This window comes from Coturnix japonica, chromosome 5 (genome assembly GCF_054131305.1).
Source record: "Coturnix japonica strain WE chromosome 5, WE-NBRP24, whole genome shotgun sequence".
In the NCBI taxonomy this organism is placed as follows: Eukaryota; Metazoa; Chordata; class Aves; order Galliformes; family Phasianidae; genus Coturnix; species Coturnix japonica.
The window spans coordinates 22,094,447-22,109,556 of record NC_140667.1 but is presented as its reverse complement, the minus strand read 5'-3'; the positions used below and the strand labels follow the sequence as shown (position 1 = coordinate 22,109,556).

Genomic DNA, 15,110 nt, shown 5'->3' with positions numbered 1-15,110 from the left:
ATTGCTGAACCCTGTGAGAAGCTTGGAGCTGGAGCAGTCAGAGTCAGCATGGGAAAGCTGCATGCTGTACGCAGCCCAGGGCCCCTCAGCCCCTGCCAGGCTGCGCCTGAACCGCAGGGAACAAGTCACCATATGGACCCACACACCACCCGCTCAGCTGTCCCCTTGGCTTTCCAGGCATTTGGAATGGCATATAATTTATTTAAAGCTGTTTATGACTCAAGCAAGAAGTTTGAAAGAATATAAGAGCTATTATTATCTCTGCTGTACTCCATGACTTTTCGCATTAGCAGCTTGGTGCCATTACATTTCCCCACGATCAACAAGCTGCTCCACACACTGCTTCCCCAGGATCAAATCGGGCAAGCTCCAGACCATGAGGCAGCACAACAGCACCCAGAGATACGGCTGCTCCAACAGAGCTGTACTCAACCAAATGGGAGAGCAAGAAGGACAGAAAGAGGGGAACTAGCTGAACACAGTTAATAGCTGAGCTGAGAAAATCCAGACCTACGTCCTGATTCACAAGACCATGCAGCCCCTTCCATAACCATGACCACTAACACTGAGGGCACAGATGACAGTTTCAGTGTGGCGTTTCATCTAAAGCATCCTCTCTTTCTTCCTGAATTGATACACTCACTGCTCAAGAAAATTGAACTTCGTGTGGGTTTAACAATGTGTACTTCTACAGTGACCTGTCTATTTATTTATTAGACAGCTGCATGTTTCCATTTCAGACCAAGTTTGCATAAATATATGGCAAAAGGAACATCCTGACAGCAAAATAAACCACCAACAAATATAAATGACAAAAACCACTAAGCATAAACTGATTATAGGGATCCTTGACGGACAGACTACATAGTAACAAGGGATCCAGTGCAGAAATAGGAGCCTTACCAGAAGCTTGACTGTTCTATCATCACTAAGGACAGCTACAAAATACCAGGTTTTTGGTTTCCTTTGTTTTTTAAACTTAGGTTGGATATCTGCAGCTACCCAATAACATCCACTGCACATTTTAAGTACACTCTCAGTCCAGCAATCATGAATCATCCGCATAAGGGATGTGATCATCCAAGGCCTCCTGCATCAAGATACCCCAGAGGTACCAGAAGGGAGTATGACCTCAAATCACAGAACTCACTAGAATTCCTGGCCTCTGTCCTTAGCTCTGCAAAGACCTGTGAGGAACACTACTAGCTGGAAAAGCCCTGGAAAACACATGCTGTTTCCTCTCAGTCTGGGCTGAAAGGACCCCCCCACCCCAAGCTTGTTCGAACAGATCAAAGGCAGCAGAGGTGCAAAAGCAAATCTCATCTGGGGTCAATTCATAAAGTATCTTTACATCATTTGTTTCTTTAAACTTCATTTGTGCAAAAATAAATAAAAGCATGCCAACAAACTAGCCCGGCAGCTGGTGTTTTAACAAAACAAGATCAATGCAACACCTTCTTATGGCCTCTTCTTTCAGTCTCGGGTCATTTATACTAAATCAGACCATGAGGGATCTGCACTCACAGCTAAGCAATGGCTTAGTGCCCTGTGGCAAGTGGTGGGGGGAAGAAGAAAAAATAATCCCATCAATTATTTGATAGGCACTGAATTCATGTGAATTCTCTGGAACTAAGGGACAAGGTAATTCATGCTTCATTTTGGAAACTCAAGACTCCTCAAGTGCAGGGAATAGAAAATAAGAAAGGTTACTGTAGGGGAAGGGAGTGAAGGATGCTGAGCCTTTCCTTAGCAACAGGACTAGAGGGAGTGACCTCAAGTTGAGCCGGGGAGATTCAGGTTAGGAAAAATTTCTTTCCTAAAAGAATGGTCAGGCTCTGGAATGGGCTGCCCTGGAGGTGTTCAAGGAACATTCAGATGTTTTACTGAGGGATATGAATTAATGGGGAAATATTGATGGTAGGTGAAAGGTTGGACTAGATGATCTTGGAGGACTTTTCCAACCTTGGTGATTCTATGAGCACTGCAGCCCTAAAAAATGGTAGGGCTGAATGCAGCTCCGCTGTCGTATCAGTCAGAAACAAGACAGAAATGACCATCAGACAACAAAACTCTAATTATGTGAACATCCCTTCCTTGGAAACATAATGAAAGTCCAGCAATATCTCCAGTGGTGGGAAGGGAGACAAGAACACAACATACTCAAGTAAGCTTTAGAAGGAATAAGTATCATGGGACACAGTAGAGGTATCTGGACCGACTTTTCTGAGCAGCCTTCTTCTAAGGAATAGCTCACAAGGGAATAAACAAATAGCCTACCACTATATACCTTAGGGCAGAATCAAGTAGGCTGTGCCCTTTCTTCACTAATACATTATTTGGTTTTAAGTTTCCATTTTGAAGTCAAAACTACAAACTTCTACTTCCCAAAGCAAGTGTCTTTTCAGCTCTCATTTTATTACTAGAAAAACAAGAAAAACGGATTTAAAAATCTTTCTCTTGGATTTTATTGATACCTATTTAAGTCTGGGGAAATAATTACATGAACATTAGTCAGAAAGACTCTTTAAAGAAAAGCAAAACTAGGGTTTATCTTGTAAACAAGCACCAAATGAGCTACTTCAAGGATTACCAAGAAGTATAGATACTCATCTGGTTTAATTTCAGCTTCCAAACAGACCTTGGATCTACCACCACCTCAGGCAGTGACTCATCCTCAAGATGTCAAGAACTAAGCACTGCTTCACAGAACTGCCTGAACACAACGTGGACTACCATCTGCTTATTTAGGTACCTGGAGCCTCAGGTTTTTTGTGGCATCTGAACTTCTTGTTTCAAGTCCTTCCTGAGCTAAGACCTACGGCCCCATAAAGCCAATAGCTTCTGTTTGCAGAACAGTGGTGTCTGTTTTCCTGCAGCCTGGTGAGAACGGACAGGACTAGAGATAATTAAATAAAAACACAGGAACTGCATTATTTATTTTGAAGGAAAACGCGTCTTCTAGGAAGAAAGTCCTTTATTTGGGCAAATCTGTAAGCTGTTTATCAGCTTAAACTCATTATCTGCCCATATGGTCTTTAGCACTGTGGTTTAAAAAAAATGGGCATGCACTAGCTGACGAAATGTCGTCTGCCCTTATGCCAGAACCCAGTACTTTTGCATTGACGTCAGATTAGGATCTTTGCCACTAGCAAAGGGCTACTATAAGGATAGTCATAATATTTTAATTACAAAAGGATCTTACAGAAGGCAGCAAGGAAGGCAAGAAAATCCATTCACAAAAATCACCAAGACAGTTAATTCACTTTTTTACTCCTCTGCTCTAGTTATTTTGTTTGGGGAAGCAGGGTGGGAAGAGAGAGCTAATTTAAAGGAGAAAAAAAAAAAAAAAAAGGCACGAGAATGAGAAGCTAGAGCCAATAAACACACATCAAAGCATGAAATGGCTCTGCTTCAACTGACTACAGTATTCAACCTGGGATAGATTAAGGGGAGATAAAAGGTCCTAGGCGGAGAGAAAATGCTGCCCCTACAGCAGCTTAGACCCCTCACGAGTTCAGCCCCAAAGTGCCAGCCCCTCCAGGTCTGTCACACTGCGAGTGGCAAATGCATGAGATAGATGAGTTCACAGGGACCCAAACTAAGCAAACTCAATGGGGTTCTGCTGCACACAGCAAGGAGGTCCAGAGCCCCTTCTGCTCCCCCACTGCAGAGCAGGAGCTGTATCTATCGATCCTGCTAGTCACAGCAAGCCACAGGAGGCAGGAGCAAAGGTTTAGCATAGGGCATTAAACCTGGCTGCCCGAGCTGTCACCTCAGTTATTCCACAAACAGAGAAACAAATTGGAGTCACAGTGACAGATGTTACTCATGTTTTATGAGCTGCAGTGTTATTCCTAGTTACAGCAATTGTTTCTGCCTTTTAACAACAGACCTGCAATGCTGTGTGTATGAAATCATTTGAATTAAACAGCATACAGACAACTTGGCAAAAGAATTAAGGATAGCTCAGCATTTTCATACACACACAGCCATTCCTGTTTCCCTTCTGCCCAGCCCCACCCTGAGAAGTATAATGCACGTGAGAGCAGCCAAAAGTGAGATCATGCCAGGACAGAGCTGTGTGTTGCCATCAGCTGAGATGCAAACACCTGCATTTCTGCTCCTCTTTGTGGAGGGAAAAAAAAGAGAGAGAGAGAGAGAAAACACCCCTCAGCCTCCTCTTGGCATCCAGCATGGCAGGGAGATAAAGTTGCTGGGCTCCATTTCTAACTTCTTAGGCAAGACGGGAAATGACAGTCCAGCGCTCTCCCCAGCACACTGCATCCTCATGGCCCAGAGAGAATAAAGGGATTTCCCCATGGTTTACAAAGGAAATACAGTGTTCCTTCCTTAGGAATGATGGCAGGCTGCAAGCTGGCTGGCTTGCCTGTACCTGTGGGGCCAGCAGCTGAACAAGGTATGGGGATCCAGCATGGCATGCAGCCCACCCATTAGCATCAGCCTCAAGGCCAGGCTCCCACCTGGGGCTTGGTTCTGCCCTGCCACTCAGATGCACACTGATTTGTTGTGCCTCCCCTATCTCCATTCACCTGTGTTCCTTCTGGGGCTAGACACAGCTCCTGTAGTTAAATAATTTGCAGGAAACAGAAGTCTTCTCATGCATGATGTTTGGGCAGCCTAGGCTAACTTAGAGAAGCTAGAGCTCCTTCCTTGCTCCTCCTTGCCCCCCAACCCTTGCATTCATGGCAACAGCACTGCTTGGCGCTTCAGCCAGCGCCAACAAAAGCAGCGCCTCGGCCACAACAAACATGAAATATTAACTGCCTTCCCAGGAGGGTCAAACGGCTGAACCCACTAAACACACGACACAAGTACTGCAGAGACAGCAGGCAGCAAAGAAGCACATAGATCACACTGCACAGCCTACTCTTGACAAATTCTCCCCAAACTATGTAAAAAAGAACACGCACACCTAGGTCTTCCAACAACATTCCTATCGTTTGCTCTCAGCTTGTGTACTTTTGAGACTAAACAACTGCTGCTCCTTATGGAAGCACTGAATACCACTTTACTGGCGGAGCCCATGAAGCATTCGAGCATATCCCGTGAAACTGAGGCAACTGTACAATAAAAGCACACACTTTTGACTCGCTAGTAAAAAGCCACGGCAAGCCGGTGCTCAGAACAGAATGCAGCCAGCTGGGCACACAGCCATGGCCAGCACGCTCCTGCCCAACCAGTGCTGGTAGCCACTGGCTATTTCAAGGAATGTGTGCCTACAGCCTATTAGTTGCATCAAAATTCTCTGTTATTACAGAAATAAAAGCAGCCTAAGCACAGATCTTTCTAATTGCCAAGAAAAGCATTATGGAGAAATGAATTATACTTACCAAACAGCACAATGCACAGCTAACACTGCCTACTCGCTTACCACAACATCTAAAGGCAAAAGTTAGGCTCAGACTCCAGGTGCCGGATGCACGGCTTACAACACTCACCCATCCCAGCGGGGTGGCAGCTCACCAACGTGCTGCTACCACCCTAGATCCCTATCAGACAGCGGGGACGGACAGCAGTCTGCACATCAGCAGCGAACGGCACACTCCCACCACCAACTCTCACCCTTCTCTCAGCCGGCTTCAGGGACATCGGCGCACCCGCAGCACCACCGAGAAACGGCACTCAGCGAGCCCTCCCGCTGTTTTTGCGGGGACGGGGCTCGGAAACACCGAAACGTTGAGTGCGGGGACCGCGGAGCCGCCGCTTGGAGCCTCCAGCCCCGGGATCCCACCCTCCTCGCGCCTTCCGAGCCACCTCCCCGTGCCCCGGGAGCTGCGGAGCCGGTACCCCGGAGGGCACCGCGGGTCTCTGGGCAAGACGTGCAGAGCGCCCCAGAGCAAGCCCCGGCCCCTTACCTGCCGGCAGCGGAGGCGGCAGCTCCCGGAGCCCGGCCGAGCTAGGGCGGGCGGATCTCGGCGGCTTCGCTGCGCTCCCGCAACCGTACGCACCCCGTGCCCAGAGCCACGGAGCGCCCGAGCCGCCAGCGCAGCCGGCTCCACCTCCGGCCGTGCTCTGCTCTCCGCCCCCGGGCCGGCCCCGCCGCCTGGCCGCGCCCCGGCCCGCACCGCCCCGGTTCCCGGACCGGGGGGATGTGGGGAAACCTCGATGTCCCGTGTTCGCAGAACCGAGAGCGGGATGGGAGGTTTGCGGACCTGGGACTTAGTGAGCGCTCCTGAAATGCGCGCAGAGATTTGCTCGTGAGAAGGGCACCGCGGCACTCCTGGCAAACCTTTCAAAAGCACACAGCAAGGCAAAGACAGCCCGTGTTTGTGACACAGGAAAGCCACCTTTTAAGCCTGGTTTCCTAAGGAAATCAGGCAATGTGGTTGTACTCTGTGTGCGTGCCAGCAACTTCCGAGCCTGGTGAGCAAATTCAATCCAGTGCGGCAACTACAGACTTCAGGAAAACAGATAGCTGTCTGGGAGAGGTCATCTCTGGCTCTTGCACGCAGAAAGGCTATCCTAAGTCCAACAGGATCCTATACCGAATCCACAGGGGATTCATAGGGGCCTTTACCAACCTAAGTGACTTGAAATCATAGAATCATTAAGGCTGGAAAAGACAACTAAGATCACCCAGACCAACTGACAGCACATCTCCACCATGCCCACTAATCACGTCCCTCAGTGCAACGTCTGCATGTTTCTTGAATACCTCCATGTTCAGTGACTCTACCACCTCCCTGGGCAGCCTGTTTCAGTCCCTCATTATTTCTTCCAAGAAGAAATTCTTCCTAATATTCACTCTGAACCTTCCTTGGTGCAACTTGAGGCCATTGCCTCTTGTCCTATTGCTGTTACCAGGGTGAAAAAGCCAACCCCCACCTCACTACAACCTCCTAGGCAATTGTAGAGAGCAATGAGGTCTATCCTGAGCCTCCTATTCCCCAGACTAAACATTCCCAGTTCCCTCAGCTGCTCCTCATCAGACTCGTAACCAGTCCTCTGGGGAAACAGCACTTCATAAGGTCACAGAAGTACTGGCTGCATTGGTGGGAAAGAAACCAAGAGAGGAAGAAACATGCAGAAGTAACGCCATTATTAACAATAACAATCAATACTTGGGAGCAAGGGAGTTGCTAAAGTGATCACTGCACTCACATAACAGAGCTAGGACTAAAGGATTTGCAGTCCTGCAGGGCCACATCCTGCCAGGAAGCCCTTGCTCCAATGCTCTACATGATGGGGATGTGGATCTGGGTCCTGCCAGCTTAGCCGAGAAACAAGCTTAGCAGTTTCTAAAAGTATGGTACAAAGGCAAAAAGATCTCTTCATCAGCATCTCTGTCTGATCATTTTTGCTAATGCCTCACATATGGGAAAATGAAGAGATAGAGGGCTCCCTAGGTGCAAATGTTTGCTGGTGTTAGTTTTTGAGGGTTTTTTTCCTTATGTGATAAAAAATAAGGAGATACACAACAGAATCTAACATTTACAGACCCCACATATATTTCTGTCTAATAGCAAAACTAGATTACACAACCAGATCATATTTGTAACATATGTTTTGTTACAGTCCATTGCAGCAATCACTTTAAGGTCTGATATTTTCTTATAATGTTTGGGCCATGTTTTCCATTGCCATTTCACTATTCATTTATTTGTGTCACAGCATGAGCCTACCTCAGCTCCATCTCCGTGGCAGTGCAGGGGATTTACATGTCTTTATTAGACACAGTGTGACATGAGGTAATAGCCTAGTTCCTCATCTGATTCCGGCGCACAGGGCTCAGCATGCAGCTTTGCAGACTTGTCACTCCATGAGCATTTCAAGGCTCCTTTGGGCAGAGACAACGCCCATTCCCAGCAGATCTGCAAGTCCCCTGTGCCAGGCAGTTCTGCTGTGTGCAACGCATAAGCTGGGAAAAGCCTCAGTGCATGAGTCGTGCCCCGTGTCATGGCCTCGTGTGCAGGTCTTGTGCTGAGGGGTCCTAGGGAACCAGGTAGCCTTGGTCCTACCCAAAACACTACAGTGTTAAACAGCTCCACTCTATAGACAAAATCCCTTCCTCCTCGGGGGCACCCTTACATTTTTCCAACAACCCCCTGTACTCCAGTGACATCATTATTCTGAAACTATTTTGGAAAAATGCACTGAGCAATGTACCCAAAGGCTTATATGTGTTTTCGGTTTTCCATCCTGATTCTATGAAACAGTTTTGTAAATGAACAGAAGTCAACTAGACATGACCCCGGCTTTCCATCTTCCACATGCTCGCATCAACACAATAGCCCTCTTACATGCTCAACTGTGCAATTTAAGGGGCCATGGCTGAGAATGAGCTTCCCGAGCTGATCGTGCTTTCACTGCCATGAAGGAGCTCCTTTGTGAATTCTGGCAGCACTGAGCTGAGTTTTGCATTTAAAGCCAGGGTTCACATTTGTCATTGCATGTAAAAGATATTGCATGTCCTCTGCAAACTGAGCATATAGCACCAGCCCTGGATAAAACTGGTTACATCTCCTATCGTATTTCCAATAGATACAAGTTTTCAGGCTGCTGTGCTGAGAAGCCATAAACAAACTGGTGCAGAATGCTCACTGGTGTGACTGCATGGATGTCGAAGAAGTAGAACTGAACTCCACAGTACAACCCGGCACTTGTAAACCCTTTCCTGCCTGTGCTTCATGCTTGTACCATTTTCTTTCTGCTTCCTTTCCTGTCCTTCCCACCTTCCCTCTCACTTCCACTGCCTGCAGACTGCTCCCTTTCTTTCCCTACTATTTTCTCTTAGCGCTCCTCCTAATGTCTGGAATTGCCATAAAACAGTGATTCAGCCGCACCCAGCTTGGCTGGGGTCCCCAGGGCTGGCCTGCCCCCAGCCAGTTCTGTGCCCAGCCACATGGGCAGAGAGAGCTGCTGGCATCTGCCTGCTGGAAGTTGAGTGTCAGTCTATTTCCAGATATCTGTGGCACATTCCAGGAGCAATCTGTGCTCAGCAGAAATCGCGTAGTATTATTAACTCTGCCACAAGACCAAATGGCACTTCTGAAAGCTCAAAGCAAACTCAGTCTCAGCCCCAGAGAGCAACAAACTAACTGTCCAAGGCCCATCACCTGCTCCCGGATAAGGGCACCAAAGTAAGCAAGCATGCTTTTCCAAATGTCAGGCACTTGTGTGCCGACTGAAGCTCCATGGATCAGGCTGCTGCCATCTCACTGCATCCCGGGGCCCTCTGCCAGCCTGGGAGAGCAGCAGGAGCAGGCAGTCACTGTGCTGGTAGCAAGAGGTCTGAGCAAGCTTCATCATTACAATTGTAATTGAAACTTTGCCAGAGTATTTTTCAATCCAGTTTTTCTTTCCCAGGCTCAGCTGGAAAAACTGAAGCTACAATGCCTATGACTTGGTTTCTTTGTCAATATCCACATTTCCCAATCTTAAGCCAAGCAACAGCTAGCATTCTGGAGAAAGAAATATCAGGCCCTGAGGCAGCTTTGCATGGAATTTTTTTTAAATGAAGAATTAAGTTGTTTTTTGAATATTCAGTAAGAGATTTATCTTTTTCCCAATTTTGTTTTCATATTTGCTTGATCCCATTAACATTCCTGTATGTTTTTTCTGGAGGGAAAAGCATGCTGCAGCACAATTCCATATACAGCCTTCTGTGTCAGACTCATGGTGACTCACAGACCATAACATGGGACACTGGCTCCTAGGGCAAAAGACACACTCTTCCTAAGATGTTCCAGCCCATGAAGCTTCATGTGCCCTGACACACACAAACAATTAGCCATGGTTTAGCTAACCACTTGTCTGCATGTCCCCACCCTTCTTTGTCACAAGTAAGTAGCAAGATCATATAAAAGAACTGGCACTGGTGACTAAAACCAAATCCCACAGAGCACTGGGTAAATGAACCTTTGGATGTTGTCCATAACATTCTGAATTCAGAGAATTCTTGATATTAAATTTAATATTCAGCTTTGAAGGAATACTTTTAAAGAAAACTGACTATACTTAAGGCGACAAACATTTCTACTGCTAACAGGAGGTAAAGCTGTATATTATTGAATTGAAAAAAACCCACACAAATCCAGCTTTGCTATTTTTTTAAGTTTCCTAAAATGGAGATTTTGCCCAAACCTATGATTTTCAACGGCACATCTTTTGAGAAAGTTCTTGACTTTCTTATTTCCTCTGAAATTGCAGCTGATCTTTTTCTGTACTTCTTGAACTTGACAAGAAAACAAATTTTGTTTCCCCACAACCTTTTTAGTTGTTTTCACTCATTAAGGACAAGCCACATGGAAGACTCTGTTGTACCAGATGGTCCCTTTGCCCTGAAGAGACAACGACAGAGCAACAGCTATCCTAATATACAAGCAGGACAATGAGGCACAAAGAAAGAATGAATTACTGGAGGTCTGTGGCAGCTCCAGGACACGAGCAAGGAGATCCTGGATCCCAGACAAATGCCTTACTTATCCAAACATCTCTCCTGAAATGTTTTGATTCTCCTTGGCATTTGTATTTCTCTTGTACCATGGGATAAGGGATAAGGCTCAAATGCACTTATAGAAGTCCAGCTGACACTAAAATACTGAAGCTATTTTTGTTTCTGTAAGACTTCACAAAGCATCTCTTTCCTCCTTTAAAAAAAAAAAAATAAATAAAAAAAAAAAAGCTAACAAACATAGCTTCAGGGTTTATCATTCCAGGAGATGTTCCAAATAACACTTTATTGGACAGCTAGGGTTCTTCATGCTTTTTCAGACAAATAAAAGGGATGTAGTGCACAGATATCTATAGAGGAGAGCAGCAACTGCCAAGAGGCAGATGGAAGTGTTGAAAACTTCACTTCTGACAACAGCGAGATGGTCACCCTGCAATTTGTTTCAACACAGCCAGTTGTGTTGCTGTAACTTGTTAAACATCTGCTAAAAACATATGGAATTCTCCTGGGGGATGTAAACTGATGCCATTCATCAAACTATTTCACAGCTTCCCTCTCCCCAAACGACTCCCTCCAGAGAGCCATCTGAAGCAATGGATCTTACCATCTTTGTGCACAAAGGATTCCCTGGCCAGAAAAGTGCTGAGAGCTCCACTTGGACACAAGAGATGGTCCCATCCAGGCATATTCTTCTGAAGCACATGTAACACGCCTAAGGGAAAAGCAAAAGAAGGTCACGTCATCAGAATTCTGAATCATCCATCCTACCAGCCTCTTCAGTGATGTCCTCCAGTGGTGTCCTACAACAAAACCAGTTCCTGTTCTGCAGGAGTCAGTGTCCTTGGGACTGCTGAGTTAACAGGGAGACTTGAAATACTGATCTTTGGTAGGATAGGACCTAAAGTTTTTCCCGGTGTCACATAAAATAGAACTTTATTAAATCTGGAACACTGGACTGCCCAGTGCCTGAATGTGGGGATAAACACTGATGGTTGTATAGAATGACTGTTGATCACTGTGTGGTGGGACTGAGGGCAGACTTTGGCCTAGGTTGCTTTACTTTTAAAAATGTAGTGATGAAATGAGCAGTCCTTGTGAATTCTTCACCAGACACTAATTAATTAGCCTACCATTTTTACAAGTGAGGACAAATGAACGACAGGGATAGGTAACAATTTACTCAAGAGGGCATCAAGATTAGAACTCACAAATCCTAACATGATCACACCTCTCAGCTGTCTGAGACATGAGGCTTCTTTACTTGACAATAGAAACCCTTCCATTGGGTGGATACTCATTTATCAGAATGACTGTTACACAGATATGGTTATTTTGCAACCAAAATATGAATTATTGTAGGCCAATGTGGAACACGGGTTGGAACTATGCAAGCCCCTTATCTGATTGATTCCTGCTGTGAATATTCTAAACAACATTGTAAGTTGCTGGCTGCTGTTTCCTATCAGGAAGAGATAACTGGATTTATTGAAGGTTGGAGCCAGCTTCACCCCTGGTTTAACTAAACCAATTTCAAAAGAAAAATGCCAAGGACACATCCTCTAAACAGCCCTTAGCTACCTACCAGGATTCCTTTATGGTACATACATTACAAAACCTTATAAAGCAAAGGGGGAAAAAAAAGCTTCTCCATGTTTCCTGTTTTTCCGAACTACCCACAGAGATGGATCCAGAATACAGGCTATGCAGAGTCTGTTTTCAAACATCCCCAAGATATTCTTTTCAGACCACTAGAGGTTGAATCCAGTATACCCTTGAAACAAACTTGGCAGACGCTCTGATGCTTCCTGCTCCTCCCTCTCATAACCAGCCCCTCTCAGTGGCCTTTCATGCCATGGTTTGGAACTTGTGATACTGTCTGCGATAATGAATTGCAAGGAAGACTGTGAAAGTTAAAAACATGATAAGAATTAGCTGGACTTTCTGAAATCAAGTGAAGTACAGATGAGAAAAGACTCAAGAGTTTAGAGTCAAATAGGGGTCTGCACAAACTGTTTCTGCAGCACTGCTTTTAAGGCAATTGCAGTTTTTCTAGTAGAGGTACAGAGAGAAAAAAAAGCAGTGCAGACCCCCAGGTCAGTTTTCTCTGTGCAGTTTGCAATAGACTGTAATTTTCTGTATCTCTCCTTCTCAGCCTGTACTCACTGTCTCTCTCCAGCTTTCATCTCCTCTTGTTTGGGCTCTTTTTCTTTTACTGTCTCCAGCTATGTTCTGTTTTCTGTATGACTTTCACTAATTCTTCCTTTTCTTTCATGTCTCCCATGATAGCCTCTCAATCACTCTCTGCCAGGTCTCTCACAGTGTTCTTCCAGGTGACCTGATTTGGGTTCCATAGGGAGGGACACAGAGACTGAGCAGGGAAAGGGAGGTCAGAGACGGAAACAAGGGGCTTTTCTGTTTAACCTGACAGAGTGGGGGTGAATACCCCTGTCTTGAGCAGAAGCAATAGCGTGTTAGAAAGGCTGAGAGCAGAAACCCTTGCTTCCTTGGAAACAGACACTGAAATGAAGCAATACTTTTGTGAAGGCCAGGGTATTGATAGAGCAGCTGGTCTCCTTCCAACTGGGATCCGTGATGTTCCAGGGCTGTAATCAGGCAAGTACAGAACTTGCCAAGCAAGGCTTGGTTCAGTGTGCCAGGGAGCAGCCGTCCCGTACCTGAGCCAGAAATGGCTTCACTAACACTCGGAGTACGCATAAGCTGCTAAAGAGCCCTCACTCTCCATCAGTCAGAGCAGTGCAGTTGGGTGTGCAGCAAGATCTGCAGGGGTGAGGGGGTGGCAAGCTATTAAGAATGAAGTCTAATGGCCCCTTGAGAACTTCAGGAGTGGGGAAATAAAAATAAAATTAAAAAAACCCTTCACCTGAATTTTAATCACACCCAAGGGAAGACACGAAATTTAATACAAAACATTACACAGCTGCTTTGCTACACGAGATTAACTTCATGTAACAGGATGAATAAAAATATTCCCACTCCAACTTTCTGAAACATTCTGCCCTGAGGCAGTGAGAGAAATGGCACAGAATACAGAATGAGGCGAGGAGATGAGCTAGATGCTTTTAAGCTCTGCGTAAGTCACCCAGCCAAAGCTCAGCTCTGACACAAATCTCCTTCAGCATCTGAAATTAATAATTCATCTTTAGTTGGGTGATCATTACAAGATCCCTTTTTGTAGACTGACACAGATAGAACAAATATAAGAGTTAATGCAGATCAGCAATACTGTGAATCTTTGAAAGCAACAGGCTGGGATCGCGCTTCTCAGGTCCCCTGAGTGCTCTGTCGGCAGCCTGGGCATCTGCAACAGACTGCATATGTGCCTGTGAGAGGAGTGACCCACTTCTGCAACTGCAAGCTGGAATGCCGCCCAGAAGCACACATGACATTTTGGTAACAGAGAGAATAAAGTTCAAGGAAATTGGTGAAAGAGTTCAATACAGGAGTGTGAACAAAAATGCCAAAGCAGCAAAACATTCACTTCAGAGCTCTTTGAAATAGCAGCCTGGGATGAGCTGTTATCAAGGTCACAGGATATGTCTGTGGTAGAGATGAGGAAACTTCCCCTTTCCGCCAAGAGAAGTTGTAAGCTCTTGCCACAGCCTGTCAGAGTCAGCAGGGATTCTGTTAGAGATTGATTTACGAGAGCATCAGCTGGAGAGATAACCTTTTTGCTTTACAGGCTGCAGAGCAAATTCGTGTCCCTTGACAAGCAACTTTCCCCAGTAACCCCATCAAGCCCTTTACGAAGCAAGAGTGGTGCTTCCTTAGGGCTCAGCAGGACAGGCATGGTGCAACTCACAAAATACACCTCCAGAATCAATGATTTCTGAAACTCCTATGCCTGATTAAAAAAAAAATATATATATTAAAAAAAAAAAAATCAGAAACACGAAAGTGATCACTAAACACACTGTGCACACATCTTCTGGGGGAGGCAGTTCCTTTCAGTCCTGGAATCCAAGCAGCTTCTAGCTCCTAGGCCTTGGAAAATAAATCTAGATCTCCACAATCACTTGTGACTCAAACGTCATTTTCTTCTGTTACTCCTGATGAGGATTCCCAGCATCAGTGTGATGCCAGTCACAGCAACAAGGAAAACAGCTGCTATGACAGCAGTCTGCTCAGGAGCAGCGTGCTTCCTCAGACCCTGCTGGCACTCTGGAGAGAGAGAGAGCGCCTATAGCTGTGCAGCAGAACCTGAGGTAATTCCAAATAGGTGGAGCTCTCACTTACCTGAGCTCTCAGGTATCTGGTAGCAGCAGCTGAAGTTCCCCAGTGCTCTCCCTTTCAGCCTGCAATTACAGTTCTATCCCCTCCTCTTGCTCTTTCCTTGCCTGTGGAAAAGGCAGTCTTGCCCCAGTCTTCCATCTTGAAGACCAAAAGATTCGACCTTGTCTACACTGTTGAGAAGCCCTGAGTCACTCCTGAGCTCTGGTGATGCCCTGCGGCTGGAGGTGTTCTGAGTGAGAGGTAAATGAAGACACTTGGTCATAAAGCAGAAAGTGTCAAGATTTGGAGGAAAAAAAAAGAGGTGTTATCTTTAGCAACCAGGCCAAATGCCAGCTCCAGCTAAGATAACAGACATTCTACTGACTTCCTGCAATTTTCCTTCAGTGAAATATTATCCTCTTTACTTCCTGCCAGAGTGTCATTTAACACTGTTTTGCCAATCTAC

General features: G+C 45.8%; 1 protein-coding gene across 12 annotated transcripts in view; it reads right to left on the bottom strand.

Moving 5' to 3' along the window:
• The window catches only part of TSPAN18 (tetraspanin 18), a 110,670-nt gene extending 95,770 nt beyond the window's left edge, over positions 1-14,900 (bottom strand). For 8 of the 12 annotated variants that reach the window (XM_085548687.1, XM_085548689.1, XM_085548683.1 and 5 more), the window contains exon 1: positions 5,877-5,986. The gene's annotated coding sequence lies outside the window, so the exon portion shown is untranslated. Of the gene's footprint in view, positions 1-5,351; positions 5,401-5,876; positions 5,987-11,018; positions 11,127-14,668 lie in introns of those variants that run through there. The other 4 variants (XM_085548688.1, XM_085548685.1, XM_085548686.1 and 1 more) reach the window with 4 other exon arrangements.
• Positions 14,901-15,110: the final 210 nt, after the last annotated feature.